The sequence below is a fragment of the Aythya ferina genome (assembly GCF_964211825.1).
Source record: "Aythya ferina genome assembly, chromosome: 14".
NCBI classification, from domain to species: domain Eukaryota; kingdom Metazoa; phylum Chordata; class Aves; order Anseriformes; family Anatidae; genus Aythya; species Aythya ferina.
Window position 1 is genome coordinate 19,673,044 of NC_140312.1, and position 16,535 is coordinate 19,689,578.

Here is a 16,535-nt window from a genome sequence, read left to right on the forward strand (position 1 = left end):
GGAGACGTGTTTCCCCCCAGCCCCAGGTGAACGTGGAGGAAATGGCGCAAACGAAGGGACCTGGGCTGTCGTGGTTGGGTGCTGGGGGCAGGTGGATGCCCCATGCCCCCTCCAGGAGCCCTTTTGTCCCCAGGAATTGTCCCACAGCTGTTGCTGCCCCTTCACACTGCTGTCCGCCTGGGCCAGCAGAGGCAGGCTGTGAGGAGCCAGATGCATCTCCCATGCTGATTATTAGCTACCCTTGGACTGTGTCATTTGTGTCCTATCTCGTCTGTGTCATTTACAACCCAGGACCTCTTCACAGGAATTGATATGAAAGTGGCAAATGTCCTTGAGCTACCTTGGAGAGCTGCAGGAACAGAAAGGCTGTGTCACCAGCGCTGGTGGCAGTGGCTGGAAAGCAACAGGGGGCTCCAGGCAAGCGGAGTGTGCAGGAGCTGCCAGAGAGATCCCGCTGCTCTGGGACTGGGAAGGGGGTTGTCACCTCGCTCCTGTCCAGGGATGGTATCCTGCAACAACTGCCAGGTAGTGCTTTGGCACGTTCACCACTCTCTGGGGCTTCCAAGCCTCTTCCTGTGGCAGGGGGCTGCAGGAGCCCCTGCTCCGAGGGTAACCCTGCCCCTGCTATCTCACACCGGGCAGTGCCCAGGAGTTATCACCGCCGGTGATACCTGAGACTTGGTTTCACTTCCTGCTGCAGCTTTACACACCCCACTGAGATTGTAAATGCATCTAAAGTCTAACTAAAACCATTTAATTTTCCTTGTAAACAGTTTTGTAAAGAAAATGATGGCAGTGCTACTCCAAAAAGGAAGAAAGCCACAATCTTCACAAGGCTTCCTTTCTCTGCCAGCCTGCTGAGTCCCTCCTGCTCAGACACACCACAACCCACCACTGGGTGCCTGATGCAGCTCCCTGAGGGCTGCCTCATGCTCTCACAGCCCGCGAGAACTCAGGAGGTGCTCCAAGAGCTGCACCCCACTCCAGCCTGCACCCTCTGCCACACACTCCTTGCCATTCGGCCCTGCGTGGCTGGTACTGACCTCCTCAGTCCAGTTAGTTTCAGCCGACACTTCCAACCCTGCTCCAGCAAGCAGCCGGGCATGCTGTGCTCCTCAATTTGCTTGAAGGAGTCTCAGACCACAAGGAGATAGCATCCTGAGCAGAGGCAGCAGCTCTCCTTTTCCATGTACTTTATTCACAACAGTCTCCATCATTGGGCTTCCAAAGGGTTGTCCAAGCTAGAGTTCACTTCAGCAAACATCTTTGGTGCCATGTTTCTTAGAGGTGGCATGGAAATAGTCCCAGATTAAACCAAAACATACACAGTGTTTTTACAGATGGTGCTCACCAAAAAGCTATTTTTGCACTTGACAATGCTGCTGAGCCTCGCTGCTCAGAGCAAGGACTCCCCCGTGGGGACGCAGAACCAGCAGCATGCTGCCTGTCCCAGCACACCAGCAAGGAAAGGGCCCGTGCCCGAGTGAGCCAATTCTTGCTGAGCACCTCCTGCGGTGCTGCACGCACTGCACGGCCCTGCGTGGCACCACATTCCCCAGCAGCCCCAGTCCTTGCTGGGATCGGAGTCCTGGCTCACAGCACCATGGCCCTGCCTCTCATCATCGTCCCACTGTGCATTCAGAAGGCAGCACAGATTTTGGTAAGCACTTGGAAAACCATGGGTATTTCTAGCCACTGTACAAGCACTCCTGGTTCACAGTTGATAAAGAGTAGCTGATGATCTCAGACACTTTTTTTTTTATTATTATTATTTTTTTTTTACTTTTTTTTTTTTTTTTTTTTTTTTTTCGGGAGGGAAGCTGCACTTTCAGCAGTGGGAGTTCTTTGCAATCTATCATGGAACCACAGCAGAGCAAGGCACCCGTCCTGCCCTGTAGCAGAACGTCCTGAGCCCCACACAGCGGCTGAGCAAGAGCTGCTGGCTGGGGCAAATCACAGCAGTCTTCTAAAACTAGTTTGCTTTTAAGGGAAGTGCTTTGCTGTTGCTGTGTTTGCTGCTTTTGTTTTGTGGCCACTGAGGGGCTATTAAACTCTCTGCCGTAGGGTGTTTGGAAGACAAATGAGCCTCTGTGATTTATTTCCCACACTGACTCGGGGTGGATGTAGCGTGGAGAAGGCCAGTCCAAAATGAAAGTGGCAACAAATGGATGTGTGTCAGTCAGGGAAGGAGCAAGGGGGAATGTTTGGTGTCACCCCTTGTTCAGCTGGGCCCAAACTCCCCATGTTTCAGGAGGTTCATGAGTGGCCTCGCAGTCTGGCACCCAAAGATGCCTTGGGATGTACATTTCTCCACTGTGCGATTTTCAAGAGATTGCACAAGAGGGGATTCTTGCAGCCCTTTCCCTAATTATTCTGGGTATGGACACTGGAGTTGCACCTAGAACGAAACTCCCTAAGCTATAATTGCATTATGAATGCTCCTAAGTGTGCTCCGTAGAGCAGCTTTTCCTTGGTGCTGGGTTGGAGAACATTGCCATTGGTGGTGTTTTTTCATTTGTTTGTTTGTTGTTGTCACTGAGGACAAAAAGGAGGATCAAGACAGTTCCAGATTTAGCAGGCTCCACCCTTGTCTTTTATGAATCCGACCTTCTGCACTTCCCTTTTCTCCTGCATCAAGCCTGTCCCCCCACCCCAGGCTTCTCTCCACAAGCCCGTGCAAAGCCTCTGCTGTGATTTCCACCGCACACACAGCACAGTTAGAGATGCTGCTGCCCGAGGACTGCAGCTGTAAGGGACAAGGATGTCCCATACTGCTTGCCCCAGTGGTCAATGTGGGGTCCAGGCCACCTCCAAACATCAGCCAGACTCCAAGGGACACAGCCCCAGCCGGGAGGTGGCCAAGTGCTCCCTTGTGATAGCACCCAGGGGCTCCCCAGGCCTTTGGAAATGCATGCCCCAGTTGGCTGGGGTCCCCTTGCACTCAGCGGGGCTGGGGTCTGCTCTCATGGATGACTGCAAGCAGAAGGGTCAGAGGGAATACACGCAGACCCTTCCTTCCAGAGGGGCAGGCAGGGCCTGCCTGCAGATTCAGCCGGCAAAGGGACCAGGGCAGCAGCTGGGGGCCTGTGCAAAGGCTGCGGGCTGTGCAGCGCGGCTCACGCTTGCCACCCAGTGCCCACACAAGCCCGGCGACAGAGCGGGAGCCAGGTGGCGGCAGGTGTGCTGGGTGGGTCGGGAAGGAGCAGACAGCCAGTGGGAGAGGCACCGCAGGGTGGCATCTCATGTGGACGACCCCTGGGGAAGCCGGGAGGCCCACGTCACTGCTCACTGTCTCTTGCCATCAGCCCTTTCCAAAGGGAGAAGGGTAAAAGCCAGCCAGGCTCCCAGCCCACACAACCAACCCTGAAATGCCTCTCAGGCTAGGGGCAATCTCTGCTGAACCCCCTCCATCCCCAGTACTTTTGCCCCTTGCTTGTTGCTCACAGTTCCTTTGTTTTTTTTCATGCTCTTATCACATGAAAACTGAAATTGCTCTGAAGCACGTACTAAGCCCACCCTCATTAGAAACCATTCCTCATGCACAGATCTACAAAGACATCTGGATGTGTGGGTCTTCAGGGTCCAGGAGCGGATCCTTTTTCTCCCTGCTCTCTTGATGAACCTGATACCACTGCTCAGCAACCTGCGCTGCATCAGGACGCTGTGGAAAGCGGTGGCGGATGGAAGGGCTGCAGTTGGCCAGGAGCACCTGGACACCAATCTCCTTGTTGTCATGATGTGTGTCCTTCAACATGGAGAAACCCACGGTATCTACGAACTGCATCGCCCCACAGTCAATGATTAAGGTGTGTGTATCTACGGAGGGAGGGCAGACATCTGGGGGTGACTTCTCGGCCCTCGTCTTGGCAGGTTTCAGGCAGACAAACCCAGTGCCAAAAAATCTCTCACCGTTGCCTGTGTCTGCATTTGCCTGGCTTTCCACCCTTTGATGCCTAGCAGCCAGCAGGATGGGATTTAACCCAGTTTTCTGGTAGAGAACAGTCTTGAAATAATCTTTGTTGGCATAGTAAAGGGACGACTCGAAGCGGAAGATTTTGATGTTGGCAATACTGCTGAGTTGCTTGTAGGTGGCCTGGTCCTCATAGATCTGTGTTGCTGACCTTGCCCAGGAGCGTGGCCCTGGGTCTCTGCATGTGGAAGATGATGCAGAGCAGAGCAAAGCAGATGCCCACAAGGAGCCTGATCTCCGTGGTGGTCAGCGTGGAGGCCAGCATGGTTGTCCACCACACCACTGTGTCCAGCTTGCTGAGCTGCCACATGTCAGGGATGTTGCAGAACCTCCTCAGGCCCCCCGCAGGTTGGCAATGGTGCCCACCCCCAGGATGGAGGTCTGCAGCGAGTAGAAGAGTGGCATGATTCACAGCAACACTAGTAGCAGCACCAGTGAGGTGACCAGGCCAAAGATCGGGGTTTGCGTCCCCGTGGACTCCTTCAGCAGAGTCTTGGTCAAGGCCACGGAGCTGGCAAAGCAGTAGAAGAAAGCCGGGATCAGGTTGCACATGCCAATGGCGATCATCTCTTGGTTGGCACAGATGGTGTAGCCATGCTTTTTGCCAAAGATTTCTGCCAGGGAGACAGTCATAGCAAAGCCAATAATAGCAATGGGCAGGGCATTGACTGCCAAGCTGGAGAACGGCTTCGTATCTGGCAGAGTGGGTTTCCTGAAACCAGTGGGGATAGCCCCACAAACAGCCGACTTGTATCGCTCTTGAAAGTTGAAGTAGTAAGATACCACCGTGGCTACAATGACCACAAGCAGCTGTATGGGGAACGGGGCTTTCATCCTGTCCTCACACCGGTCATTGAGCTCTTTGACAGGCACTATGATGGCCAAAGCAATGAGGCTGGTGAGCAGGTCGCAGATTTGCTGAGGCGATCGGCTCCGGGGCAGACGTGTTCTGCAGCGGAGCAGGGGACCGAGGCGGGCAGGGCTTTTTGTCCGGCACTGAGGCCACTCGGGGGAGCCGCCGGGACCCGGCAGTCCTCGCAAGGGAGGCTGACGAGGCGAGGGCGGAGCCAGCAGCGCCCCCTTCCAGGCTGTTTAAAAGTTGCTCCTAGGGAGCGCGAGCGACCAGGAGCGCGGCGACCAGGACGGGCAAACAGGGCGTGGCGCGTCGAAGGGCGTGGCAGTTTGCGCGGCAGTTCGCACGGGCAGGGCGAGCGGGGGGCCCATCGTCGCTCTGTTGCAGCTGCCTCTCCCTTCGGTTCTTGTAACCTGCTTGCTCAGAACCTGACCGTGGTATCAACCAGGCAGAAAACCGTGGCCTCCGCATCTCGTGCGGCATCTCCAGCCACGGTCGCCAGTGTGGCTACTCAGACGGAGGGCTCGGGGAAACACGCAGCCGTCCAGGTCCTGGGCTGCAGAGTGTGCCCCAGCCTTCTGTCGGTCTCCGACAGCAGTGATGGGTATGCCTGTGGGAGGTGTGCCCAGGTTGAAGAACTGCTCAGCCAGGTAGCGGAGCTCCGGGAGGAGGTGAACAGGCTCAGGAGCATCAGGGAATCAGAGAGGGAAATTGACTGGTGGAGGTGCGCTCTACCCTCTCTGAGGCCGGCTCACGAGCCTGCCACAGCACAGGCGTCTCCTGTTATGCAGAAGACGGAGGTTCCCTCCTCCTGCCAGGCAGCGGGAGGAGACCTAGATCAAGGGGGGGAATGGAGGCAGGTGCCTATTCGGGGTGGTAGGCGAGCCCTCTCTCTGCCCACCTCACCTTCTCATCTACCCTTAAATAATCGATATGAAGGACTAGAGCAAGACAATCTAAATGACAAAGTAGACAAAAACCCGTCCCAGTTGGAGGGGGCGCCTAAGACAAGGCGACCTACACGTCGCATTGCCACATCATCCTTCAAAAAAGAAAGAAGGGCTATTGTTATGGGGGGCTCCCTCCTGAAAGGGACAGAGGGACCGATATGCCGACCGGACCCAACCCGCAGAGAAGTCTGTTGCGTCCCTGGGGCTCGGGTGAGAGACTTTGCCAAGAAAGTCAAGCGCCTGGTACGGCCCACTGACTACTACCCGCTACTGGTCTTTCAGGCTAGTAGCGATGAAGTAGCAATGAGAAGTCCGAAGGCGATCAAAAGAGACTTTAGGGATTTGGGGCGACTACTTAGAGGATCAGGGGCGCAGGTGGTGTTTGCCTCTGTCCTTCCGATAGGGGGGATCGAAGCTGAAAGGCGTGCTGTTCACATAAACTCGTGGCTTCGAGACTGGTGTGACCGGCAGAATTTCGGTTTCTTTGATCACGGGAAGGTCTATGCTACACCGGGCCTGATGGCACCGGATGGGATGCGCCTCTCTCGGAGAGGGGTAAGGATCTTTGGTCAGGAGTTGGCAGGGCTGATAGATAGGGCTTTAAACTAGAGTCAAAGGGGGAAGGGGCTAAAACCAGGCACGCCGGTGAAGACCTAAGGGATGGTACGCTAGAATCAGAGGGGCTGTGTGCCAGTGAGGTCCTTCGGTCAGATCCACAAGGTGCTGAGTGTAAGGAGACGCACTTGAAATGCTTTTACACAAACGCACGCAGTATGAGGAATAAAATAGATGAGCTAGAAGTCCTGGCCCAGTCCCGCAACTACAACATCATCGGCATAAGCGAAACCTGGTGGGATGAGTCCTGTGACTGGGGTGTTGCGATAGATGGTTACAGGCTCTTCAGGAGGGACAGGCAGGGTAGGCGAGGTGGTGGGGTGGTGATGTATGTGAAGCAGGGGCTGGACTGTGTGGAACTTCAGGTCGGCGATGGCAAAGTTGAGAGCCTCTGGGTAAGGATCAAGGGACGAAGGAATAAAGGGGATGTCGTTGTGGGAGTCTATTACAGACCGCCTGGCCAGGACGATAGCGCCGATAAATTATTCTTTACAGAACTAAGAGAGGCCTCGAGATTAACTCCCCTTGTCCTTATGGGGGACTTCAACTTGCCGGACGTTAACTGGGAGTGCCACATGGCTGACACGAGCAAGTCCAGGAGGTTCATGAAGCACCTAGATGATAACTTCTTGGTACAGGTGCTAACGGAGCCAACTAGGAAAGGTGCCCTCCTAGACCTGTTGCTAGAAAACAGAGAGGGTCTGGTGGGAGATGTGGTGATTGGTGGCCGCCTCGGTCATAGGGACCATGAAGTGGTTGAGTTCAAAATTTATGGTGACAGAAGGAAAAGTGCCACCAAAACCTCATCCCTAGATATGGGGAAAGCGGACTTCAGGCTGCTCAGGGAACTAGTCAGCAAGGTCCCCTGGGAAACTGCTCTTGAAGGCCTCGATGTCCACCAGTGCTGGTCACTCTTTAAGCGATGCCTCCTAGAAGCACAAGATCAGGCAATTCCTAAATATCGCAAGTCAGGCAGGCGGGGCAGGAGGCCGGCGTGGCTGAACAGGAACGTTCTAATGGAGATTAGGAGAAACAGAGAGTGTTTTGCTACTGGAAGGAGGGCCAGGCGTCATGGAAAGAATACAGGGATGCTGTTCGTGTTTGTAGGGAGAAAGTTCGTGTGGCCAAAGCACAGCTAGAGTTGAAGCTGGCTGTGTCTGTGAGAGAAAATAAAAAGGGTTTTTTTAGATATGTAAATGGAAAAAGGAGAACTAAAGAATACATAGGGCCGCTCCTTGATAGGGAAGGTCTCCTCACAGACGATGACATAGGCAAAGCAGAGACGCTTAACGCCTTCTTTGCCTCTGTCTTCAATGCCGATGATGGGCTTCGGGACCCAGGGTGCCCTGAGCTGGAGGACCGGGACGGTGGGGATGACAAACTCCCAACTGACCCTGAACGCGTGCGGGATTTGCTACTCCACCTGGATCCCTACAAGTCCATGGGTCCGGATGGGATTCATCCCCGGGTGCTGAAAGAGCTGGCGGACATCATCGCGGAACCTCTTTCAATTATTTTTCAACGATCCTGGGAATTTGGAGAGGTCCCGGTAGACTGGAAGCTGGCAAATGTTGTGCCAATTTTCAAGAAGGGTCAGAAAGAAGACCCTAGCAATTACAGGCCTGTCAGTCTCACGTCAGTGCCTGGTAAAATCATGGAGAAGTTGGTTCTCGAACTTATTGAGGCGCACCTGGGGGACAAAGCAGTCATTGGTCCCAGCCAGCATGGGTTTGTGAAGGGTAGGTCCTGCCTAACTAACCTGATTTCCTTTTATGATAAGATCACCCGTATGGTGGACCAAGGGAAACCAGCTGATGTGATTTTTTTGGACTTCAGCAAGGCTTTTGACACGGTTTCCCATAGGATCCTACTGGACAAAATGTCCACCATACAGCTAAATAAAAACATCATACGATGGGTGAGCAATTGGCTAACGGGCAGGGCCCAAAGGGTTATGGTAAATGGGGCTGTGTCAGGCTGGTGGGCGGTCACCAGTGGGGTCCCTCAAGGCTCCATTTTAGGGCCGGTACTTTTCAATATTTTTATAAACGATCTGGATGTAGGAATAGAGGGTATTTTGAGCAAGTTTGCTGATGACACCAAACTTGGAGGAGTTGTGGACTCAAATGAGGGCGTAAAGGCCTTACAGAGGGATCTGGACAGGTTGGAGAGCTGGGCGATCACCAACCACATGAAGTTCAATAAGAGCAAGTGCCGGGTCCTGCACCTGGGACGGGGAAACCCTGGTTGCATGTACAGACTGGGCGATGAGACGCTGGAGAGCAGCCTAGAAGAGAGGGATCTGGGGGTCGTGGTAGACAGCAAGTTGAATATGAGCCAGCAGTGTGCCCTGGCAGCCAGGAGGGCCAATCATGTCCTGGGGTGCATCAAGCACGGCATCGCTAGTAGGTCAAGGGAGGTGATTGTCCCGCTCTACTCTGCGCTGGTGCGGCCTCACCTCGAGTACTGTGTGCAGTTCTGGGCACCACAGTATAAAAAGGACATGAAACTGTTGGAAAGTGTCCAGAGGAGGGCTACGAAGATGGTGAAAGGCCTTGAGGGGAAGACGTACGAAGAACGGCTGAGGTCACTGGGCCTGTTCAGCCTGGAGAAGAGGAGGCTGAGGGGAGACCTCATCACAGTCTACAACTTCCTCGTAAGGGGGTGTCGAGAGGCAGGAGACCTTTTCTCCATTAACACCAGTGACAGGACCCGCGGGAACGGGGTTAAGCTGAGGCAGGGGAAATTTAGGCTGGACGTCAGGAGGGGGTTCTTCACAGAGAGGGTGGTTGCACACTGGAACAGGCTCCCCAGGGAAGTGGTCACTGCACCGAGCCTGTCTGAATTTAAGAGGAGATTGGACTGTGCACTTAGGCACATGGTCTGAAGTTTTGGGTAGACCTGTGCGGTGTCAAGAGTTGGACTTGATGATCCTTAAGGGTCCCTTCCAACTCAGGATATTCTATGATTCTATGATTCTATGTTGGTGTTCTGGATGTACCTGAAAAGGTCAAGCCACATCAGGATGAAGGAGCCCACACCTTCGTGCCAAGGGATTTTCAGTCCCAGGAGGTATTTCATCTGGGAGGTGATAATGGTGAGGCTGGAGCAGGTCACAAAGCTACTGAGGAGAGGTTCTGACCGGTAGACAGCCACAAAGCCCAGCTGTAAAACCCCCAGCAGGATCTGAAATGCAAGCCAGCTGTATCATTAGGATCCATGAGAAGGGATAGAAGAGGTGGTGGGCAACTTCTGGCAGTCTGCTTCCACTTCAACCCGTCCAGCTCTCCAGCCTGCTGAGCATTCTGCGTGAGACTGAGGCCTCTTTCTTAAGGAGTTAATCTGTGGTACGAAGAACTAAAGAGCTACCTAGAAGACTTGTCTGTGGCTGGAGATGCCATACAAAGAAGCCTACATGATCCTGGTTGCTGTTTCCTTCAGGTAATAAGGGCTCACAGTTAACTCTGAAGGTGCAGGGAGCAGCCACATCCAAACAGCCATTAGCATCTCTCAGTGGCATCAAGACAGTGCAGCGCAGTGACTTTAATTGTCACAGTGGGAGGGCCTGAAGCTGTCCACTGACCACAAGACCCTTCCACTGGGGACACTGTGCGGCCTTTAATGGAGGCCCTGCTGATGGTGGGGTCCTTGAGGGCTGTTCTTGCCCACCCTAACTTGCTCTGACCTGCCCAGTCATCAGCTCAGGTAGGACTGGGGTGGTGGGAAGGTGGTTCACGGTTCCCTTTCTTCCCTCGCATCTGCTCCTAAGCATGTTTCAGACACATCCAGACACCTGGCCTATCACACGGGGGAAGCAAACCCCCAAATTCAGCTGTGTTTGGGCTTTCCAAATCACTACAGTTGGGTCAAGGGTCTAGTTACGTTAGGAAACATTGCTCATGGCTTTTAAGTCTGAAGTGAGACTGGGACTTAGAGCTGTTAAGCTCAGAAATTCCTAGCAGGGAAAGGACAGAGAGGAAACAGCACAGCAGTGAACATCCGTACCTGGTAAAGGCCAACCAGAAAGCTCAGGGAAAGGGCCACAGTAGCAGCTTCTGTCACAGGTAGCCATCCCGTTCCCAGGGAAGGTGGAATTGTCCACCAGCAGAGAGCCAGTGCTGCTGTCGTTGTACCCTGCTAGCTGGAGGTGCCGGTTCACAGACTGCCTGATTATCAGGCAAAGGACCCCGAAGGATCCGACGAAGTTGTGTCGTGAAGTGGCCATGGCCACATAGATGATATTGCAGAAGAAGTTGGTGTAGATTCCGTAGATGAGATCCTGGCTCATGTACACTCATGGCAGTGAGTACGAGATGGACTGAGGGATGGTAACTGTCCCCACCAGGAGCCCAGATATGTCACCCCCAAGGAACTGAGTCCTGACATTGTACCGGGGCAGCCAGTCCAGCACTGGGAACAGCCGACAGAAGAAGGTGATGGTGGTTTGATGATTGCATTTGCAGACCTCTCTGGCTTTCTTCAGGATGAAATCCTTGGTGCTGAAGTCTGTGGGCTCATTCTCCTCCAACCTGACACATGTAAAATTGATAGGAGGCTCTCCTGGGGTTAGGGAGCTCGGTACATCTTTGCTCTGTCCTGATATCTGGCTCAGTGTGCCTTCCATTGCACCAGGAGAGCTCTGGAAGGAGAGCAGGCATGCCACGAAGAGTTGCATTCATGTGCATAAAGTGCTTTACTTAGCTCCAGGGCTTGTGCAGATTGCATGGATAAACAAATAAAAGAAAAGCACCTTCCTGCGGTGCCAGTTGATTTGTTTGCTATCAGTTATGGACCTAATTAAGCACAGCCCCGAGACCACAGCTCTCACATGGCATTCCCACTGGCACAGAGGGCCACATCAGACAAAGCTACGGCAACTGCCGTGCTCTTGGCTAATAGGACAGCAGAGTGGCTTATGATCAATGTCATTTCACTGAACTAAAACTTCTCCAGCAACCCTGCATTTCCTGACAATGCTACCACTTAAACAAAACCTATTTTGAAACTGTTAAGGCATTCCAAGTGATGTTTTAGGAATGCAACGTATGGGTAAGGGAAGTTATTTGCAAAATATGTTTTCCTTTAACATTGTTGTTTTTTTTAACAAAAAAAAAAAAAAAAAACATTTTAAATTACCTTGCTGGCTTGCATCAAACAAGCCCATTACAGAGGCTGATACCTGCAGAATGAAAGCATTCAACCTCTTCCATATGATTAAATAAGATATTTACCAGAGCTACTCCAAGTTTTTCAGTCAAAATAGAGTTGCAACAAAACACACCTTATTGTCAAAACTGATCAATATACAAAGAGAAAATTCTCCTGAGTGTAGACCTAGGCTCTGGAAATTGAACTGGGGTAATGAATTGAGGCAATGCCCATTCTCCAGCCCTACGGGTTCATTTCACATCCCTGGGCCTGACCACAGTCTCTTACCTCTGGCTGCAGGAGCCAAGTGACTGGGGGTGTTTTCCTCAGGTCCCCCTCCTGCTGGCAGACCTGTCTCCTCACCTCACAGCACACACTGAGCAGAGAAAGCACATGCCAAACAACAGCAAACCTGCTTCCTTTGCCTTCTTTCTGTATCATGTGTTGCTTCTCTTGAGAAAACGGAATTATTCAGCCAAGCAACTGGCCCTTTTCTTGCTGCAGCTGAGGAAGGCTGTGCAGCCAGCCAAACAGAGCTGTGTTTTGAAAACAAACATTGTTTGGGGAGAGTATTTTTGATGAAAACTTGTTCTGCCCATTAAGAATGATTGAAGGGGTTTTGGAGAAGTGCTCCTGCCAGATAACAGCATTGCTGGTATCTGGGGACATGGCTAAACAACGGCAACACCACACAGAAATCTTCCTGCATGTGCTGTGACACTGCCCTCGCTGGGGCTCAAGTCCTGCTGGGCTTCTCTATGCAGATCTTCATCTATTCTGAGCATCTTTTTGCTCCATAAAAACAATCAAACAACAACACTGCTCTTTGCTGGTAGCTTTTCTACCAACGTGCTCCACCACCGCATTTTCACCCCAGGCTCTGCCCCACGCATGCCGCAGCCACGTGCTGGGCTGCTCCCCGAGTGCTCCCATCCCTGCTCTGCCACGCTGCATGCACCGTTTGTGCGTGCCTTCACAAAGCCTTCATGCACTGCAAGCGGGGGTGTGATGGCATCGTTATTTCTGGGCAGAGAGAGAAAGTGGCATGTGGCAAATCTGCGTAGCCCGCATTCTGCATGTGCCTTTTAAAGAGCGTGGCAAAGGAACAAGGGATTTTGTAGCAAAAGAACAAGGGATTTTGTGGAAAAGTAACAAGGGATTTTACTTTGCAGAAGAGCAGGGCTGCACTGCCTTCAGAGGTAAAGTTGAGCAATTGCATTAGTGGCAAGGAAAAAGGCAATGTCTCATCACCCTGAATTAAACCAGCAGTCTTATAAACACTTCTTCCCTTGCAATCCATGCCAACAACCTACATGAGACCTCTCAGCACATATTTCTGCTTGCCAGTAACATCTCAGGTTCCGCTGACTCTTTTCCATCTTGTTTCCATTGACCTAGCCTCAGACCTTGTTGGATGTGCTGCTGCCCCTGGAGCAGGACAGCAGCGCTGCCTGGCAGGGAGCAGCCTGGTCCCAACCCCTGCTCCTGGCACTGGCTTTGTTCTGGGCCTGGGGGGGTGACTGGGGCCCATGGGGTTTGGGGAGATGGTGGAGGGCACAGAGAGATGGCACTGTCACAGGTCTGTGATTTAGATGTTAGGGAGACACCCTGAGGGAAGAGGAGGGGAAGATCAGCATCCTGAGTTATGTTTATCTCATTAGTGCAAGGCTGTATCTCAGTAATTAGGAGTAAATAAACGAGAAACATCAGTGCTCTCTGGCAGCAGGAAAAAAATTAGAGCATATGGCAGGGGAGACAGCTGCTCAATGTATTTAGCTACTTATACTCATTCTTTTTCTCTGCTATTGCTCCACAGCTCATTTCCCCCTCCCTTCTTTCAGGAGTGGACTATTTCTTTCCTCAGCCTCTTCATTCCCCTTGTCCTTAAAAGATGATCCCTTCATATGCTTTATAGTCCTTCAAAGTTACAGCTCATTTTGTATCTTGGCCTGTCTGATATCATCTCCATTGATTTTCCTTTTTTTTTTTTTCAATCTCCTTCTTTAGCAAAGGACCCAGATCTCCACCTTTTGTATGATTCCTTCATCTTGAAATCCTGTCACTTAGGAGCTGGCCAGTCTTTTAAGTTGGCTTATTTGTTGGGATGAAACATGTCTAAGCACAATCCATCCTTTGAATTTGGATCTTATTTAGGAAGCGTTCCTTTCTAATTCTGGATCTCTGATCTTGTCCGTATCTTCCGCATTACTGTCCTCCGAAGAAATGGGACAAAGCATATTTTCCAACTGTGACAATATCTAGGCTACCTTTAACGTGAACCCCGCCCTCACTGCATGGCAATTCTTCTCCAAGTTCCATCTTGTTCCATGTATTGGCTCTCTTTGGTGTGTTATCATTTCCTTTCCCACTTGGCATAAGTTGGTAAGTCTTGATTTACCCATTCTCTTTTGCTTCTCACAGGTATAACTCTCAGTGTGCAGTTCTTTTTCCATTCCTCTGTCTCTGTACTTCCTCTGCCATCCTTTGTGAACATGATTTTTTAATTGTCTGAAGCCTACCCTACATTTTTTCCCTTTCTTGTGTGCAAATTCTCAGTTGACTTTTCATACTCGATTTTAAAATATTCCATACTTTCCCTGCTATTACATTCTTGAGCTCCTCGTCCCAGCTGGCTTCCCTGTGGGCTTTGGTTCTCTGCACTGATCTCTTTGAAGTGGAAGCTCTTTGTGCGAGGGCAGCTTCTGCTTGGCCCCTCCAGCTGGGGGCACTGAGGAGAGGCCGTTCTGCATCCTCCCTCCCAGCAGAGAGGATGGAGGAGCATCCTTGCTCACACTAACACTGCATACACCTCTGAAATCACTTCTGCTGCATGAGGTGGGGTAAGGGTAGGAGCTGGAAATATTTCACATTTACTCTGGAAAATATGTAACAGACAAGCTTAAAAAAAAACCCACAGCACTTCATGTGACCTTGAGCTGGCTGAGGCTGCAAAGTCTTCCAAACGCAAGGTCACTATAGCTAAACTTCTGAAATAATTTGTTTTCAAATGCATATTCCAGAGTGGATCTTTATTGGCACCATAAACTCACCTAACTGTTTAACTCCATTATGGGAAAGGTTGGGTTGAACGGACAGTGAGTATTAACCTTGCAAGCGTAGGCAGGACTTTGCCCGTCAGCAACACTTTACCCTCTTTCTAAGACAAGCAGGAAGGACAAAATTCAGAAATGTCATTCATAGCATGGTATGTGAGCAATGTGACATCCATCTATGCAACTCCACCGCAAGCAGCTAGAACCAGAGCAGTGGAAACCCACACTCCAAGTACAGAGGAGACCGACTTCATTCTTACAGGGGGTGGTGATGTGTTTCTGTCCTGTAGTAAAAAACATAACATAAAATTCTCCGGGTCCGTGATTGTTACCCAGATATCTTGCAATGGGCAAACGTAGCGAGTTCACCAGAGCTGCACCAGTGCAACCTTTATGGTTAGCAGGACAAGCTGACATCTTGGTTAATACAGCAGTTTTCTTTGGAACAGAGCTAACAGCACTGCACAGTGATTTAACTGTTTTAAGGCTCGTGAATGCACTTACGACTGTTTGGCTCCTGGAAGCACTTCAAGCAGCATCCCCAGTGTCTTGGCCCCAGAACTGGACCAGCCTGCCTTAGCACAGGGGGGCACCCCCCTGCTCTGCACAGCCCACTTCCACAAAACACAGCAAGGGCCAAGAAATGGTGCCAGGTAGCTGAGAGAGGTGCTTTTCTTTCCCTTCAGATTTGGGGCTTAACTGTCTTTTCAAATGGCTGCTGATTCAGTTCCACGTGGAAATGAATTTTCAAGATGTAGTCATTTGCAATAACACTTTTTTATTTATTTTTTTTAAGGGAAACACGAGAAAAAGGAGACAAACCCTGAACTGGTCACACTGCTGAGACATGGCGAGTTGCAACAAAAGCAGGGGACAAAAAAGATGAACAGAACCTCTCCTATGGTTTCCTAGAAATAAACTACTCACTCTTTTTTTTGCAAGAGGTAATGCCAGAGAATGTGGAAGCAGTACATTAGGTCATCCCAGAAAATAAAACACTTTTTGCAGCCTCCTGTTATTTTGCAGGGGAGTTTATGATAATGTGCAGGGGTCACAGCAGAGCATGCAAGACAAAGAGAAAAGTTATCTTCAGACAATGTGAGGCCAGAACTGTCGCTGCTGCACTGACTGCACCTGTTAATGCAGTCACTCCGCTCTAAAGCTTGAGAAGGTCCAAGGAGCCTACAAATAAACAATGATAAAGAGGACTGCTAATGATAATTTGGACTACTGCTCTCTGCCAGCAATTAGCTGTGAAGACAGACATGCAAGGAATGCTTTTTTTTAGTGTATTTTGGAAGATACAAAATGGAGCTTATGTCCTTGGAAAGGGATTTGGCATAGGGAAAGCAGAGCTAAATGGATGCAGAAGAGCATCTTTGGCCACAGAGGTCAAACACCACCTGGCAGCCTATCAAGGACCCCACAGATTGGGTCCCCCCTGACATGCCCTGCCCCAGGTCCTTTCCCCAACACGGATGCCCACTTGTAGGACACAGAAAGAAACCAGCACTTCACAGCAGCTAGAGGATTTGGGGAGCAATCTCAGCCTATGTAAGGAAGATGAAAACAATGCCTTGCGAACTTCACAGCGGGTTGTTGCTGTTTTCCTGCTTTTTCCTGCGTGATAAACGTCCAGTGCTTATGTCCCTTTTCCAAATTATCCAGCTAATAATTGAAAATTCTATAATGGCTCTGTAAGCTGATTAAATTGATTAGAGATGCATGCAATGAAATAAAAGCAGGGAAACACATTACTATTTCATACCGCATTGGCATTTGGCCCAGGTTGTTTGGCATCATTTCAGGCTGGGCCCGTGTGTTTTACCTGTGAGCCCTCCATGCTCCCGAGGCTGTGCTGGCTGCCACCGGCCCCTTTAGCTGCTGGCCGGCCCACAAGGTCACCCTATTTGAGATGAACCCAACTTTGCCACCACCACAGCCAT

General features: G+C 51.1%; 1 pseudogene across 1 annotated transcript; it reads right to left on the reverse strand.

Annotated features, from left to right (window-relative positions):
* Positions 1-3,547: 3,547 nt before the first annotated feature.
* On the reverse strand, positions 3,548-11,063 carry LOC311444399 (sulfate transporter pseudogene; annotated as a pseudogene). The gene is made up of 3 exons: positions 10,394-11,063; positions 9,371-9,574; positions 3,548-4,885 (listed from the first exon to the last, which is right to left on the reverse strand). The product of its transcript is annotated as a sulfate transporter pseudogene (transcript).
* Between the last annotated feature and the right edge of the window lie 5,472 nt (positions 11,064-16,535).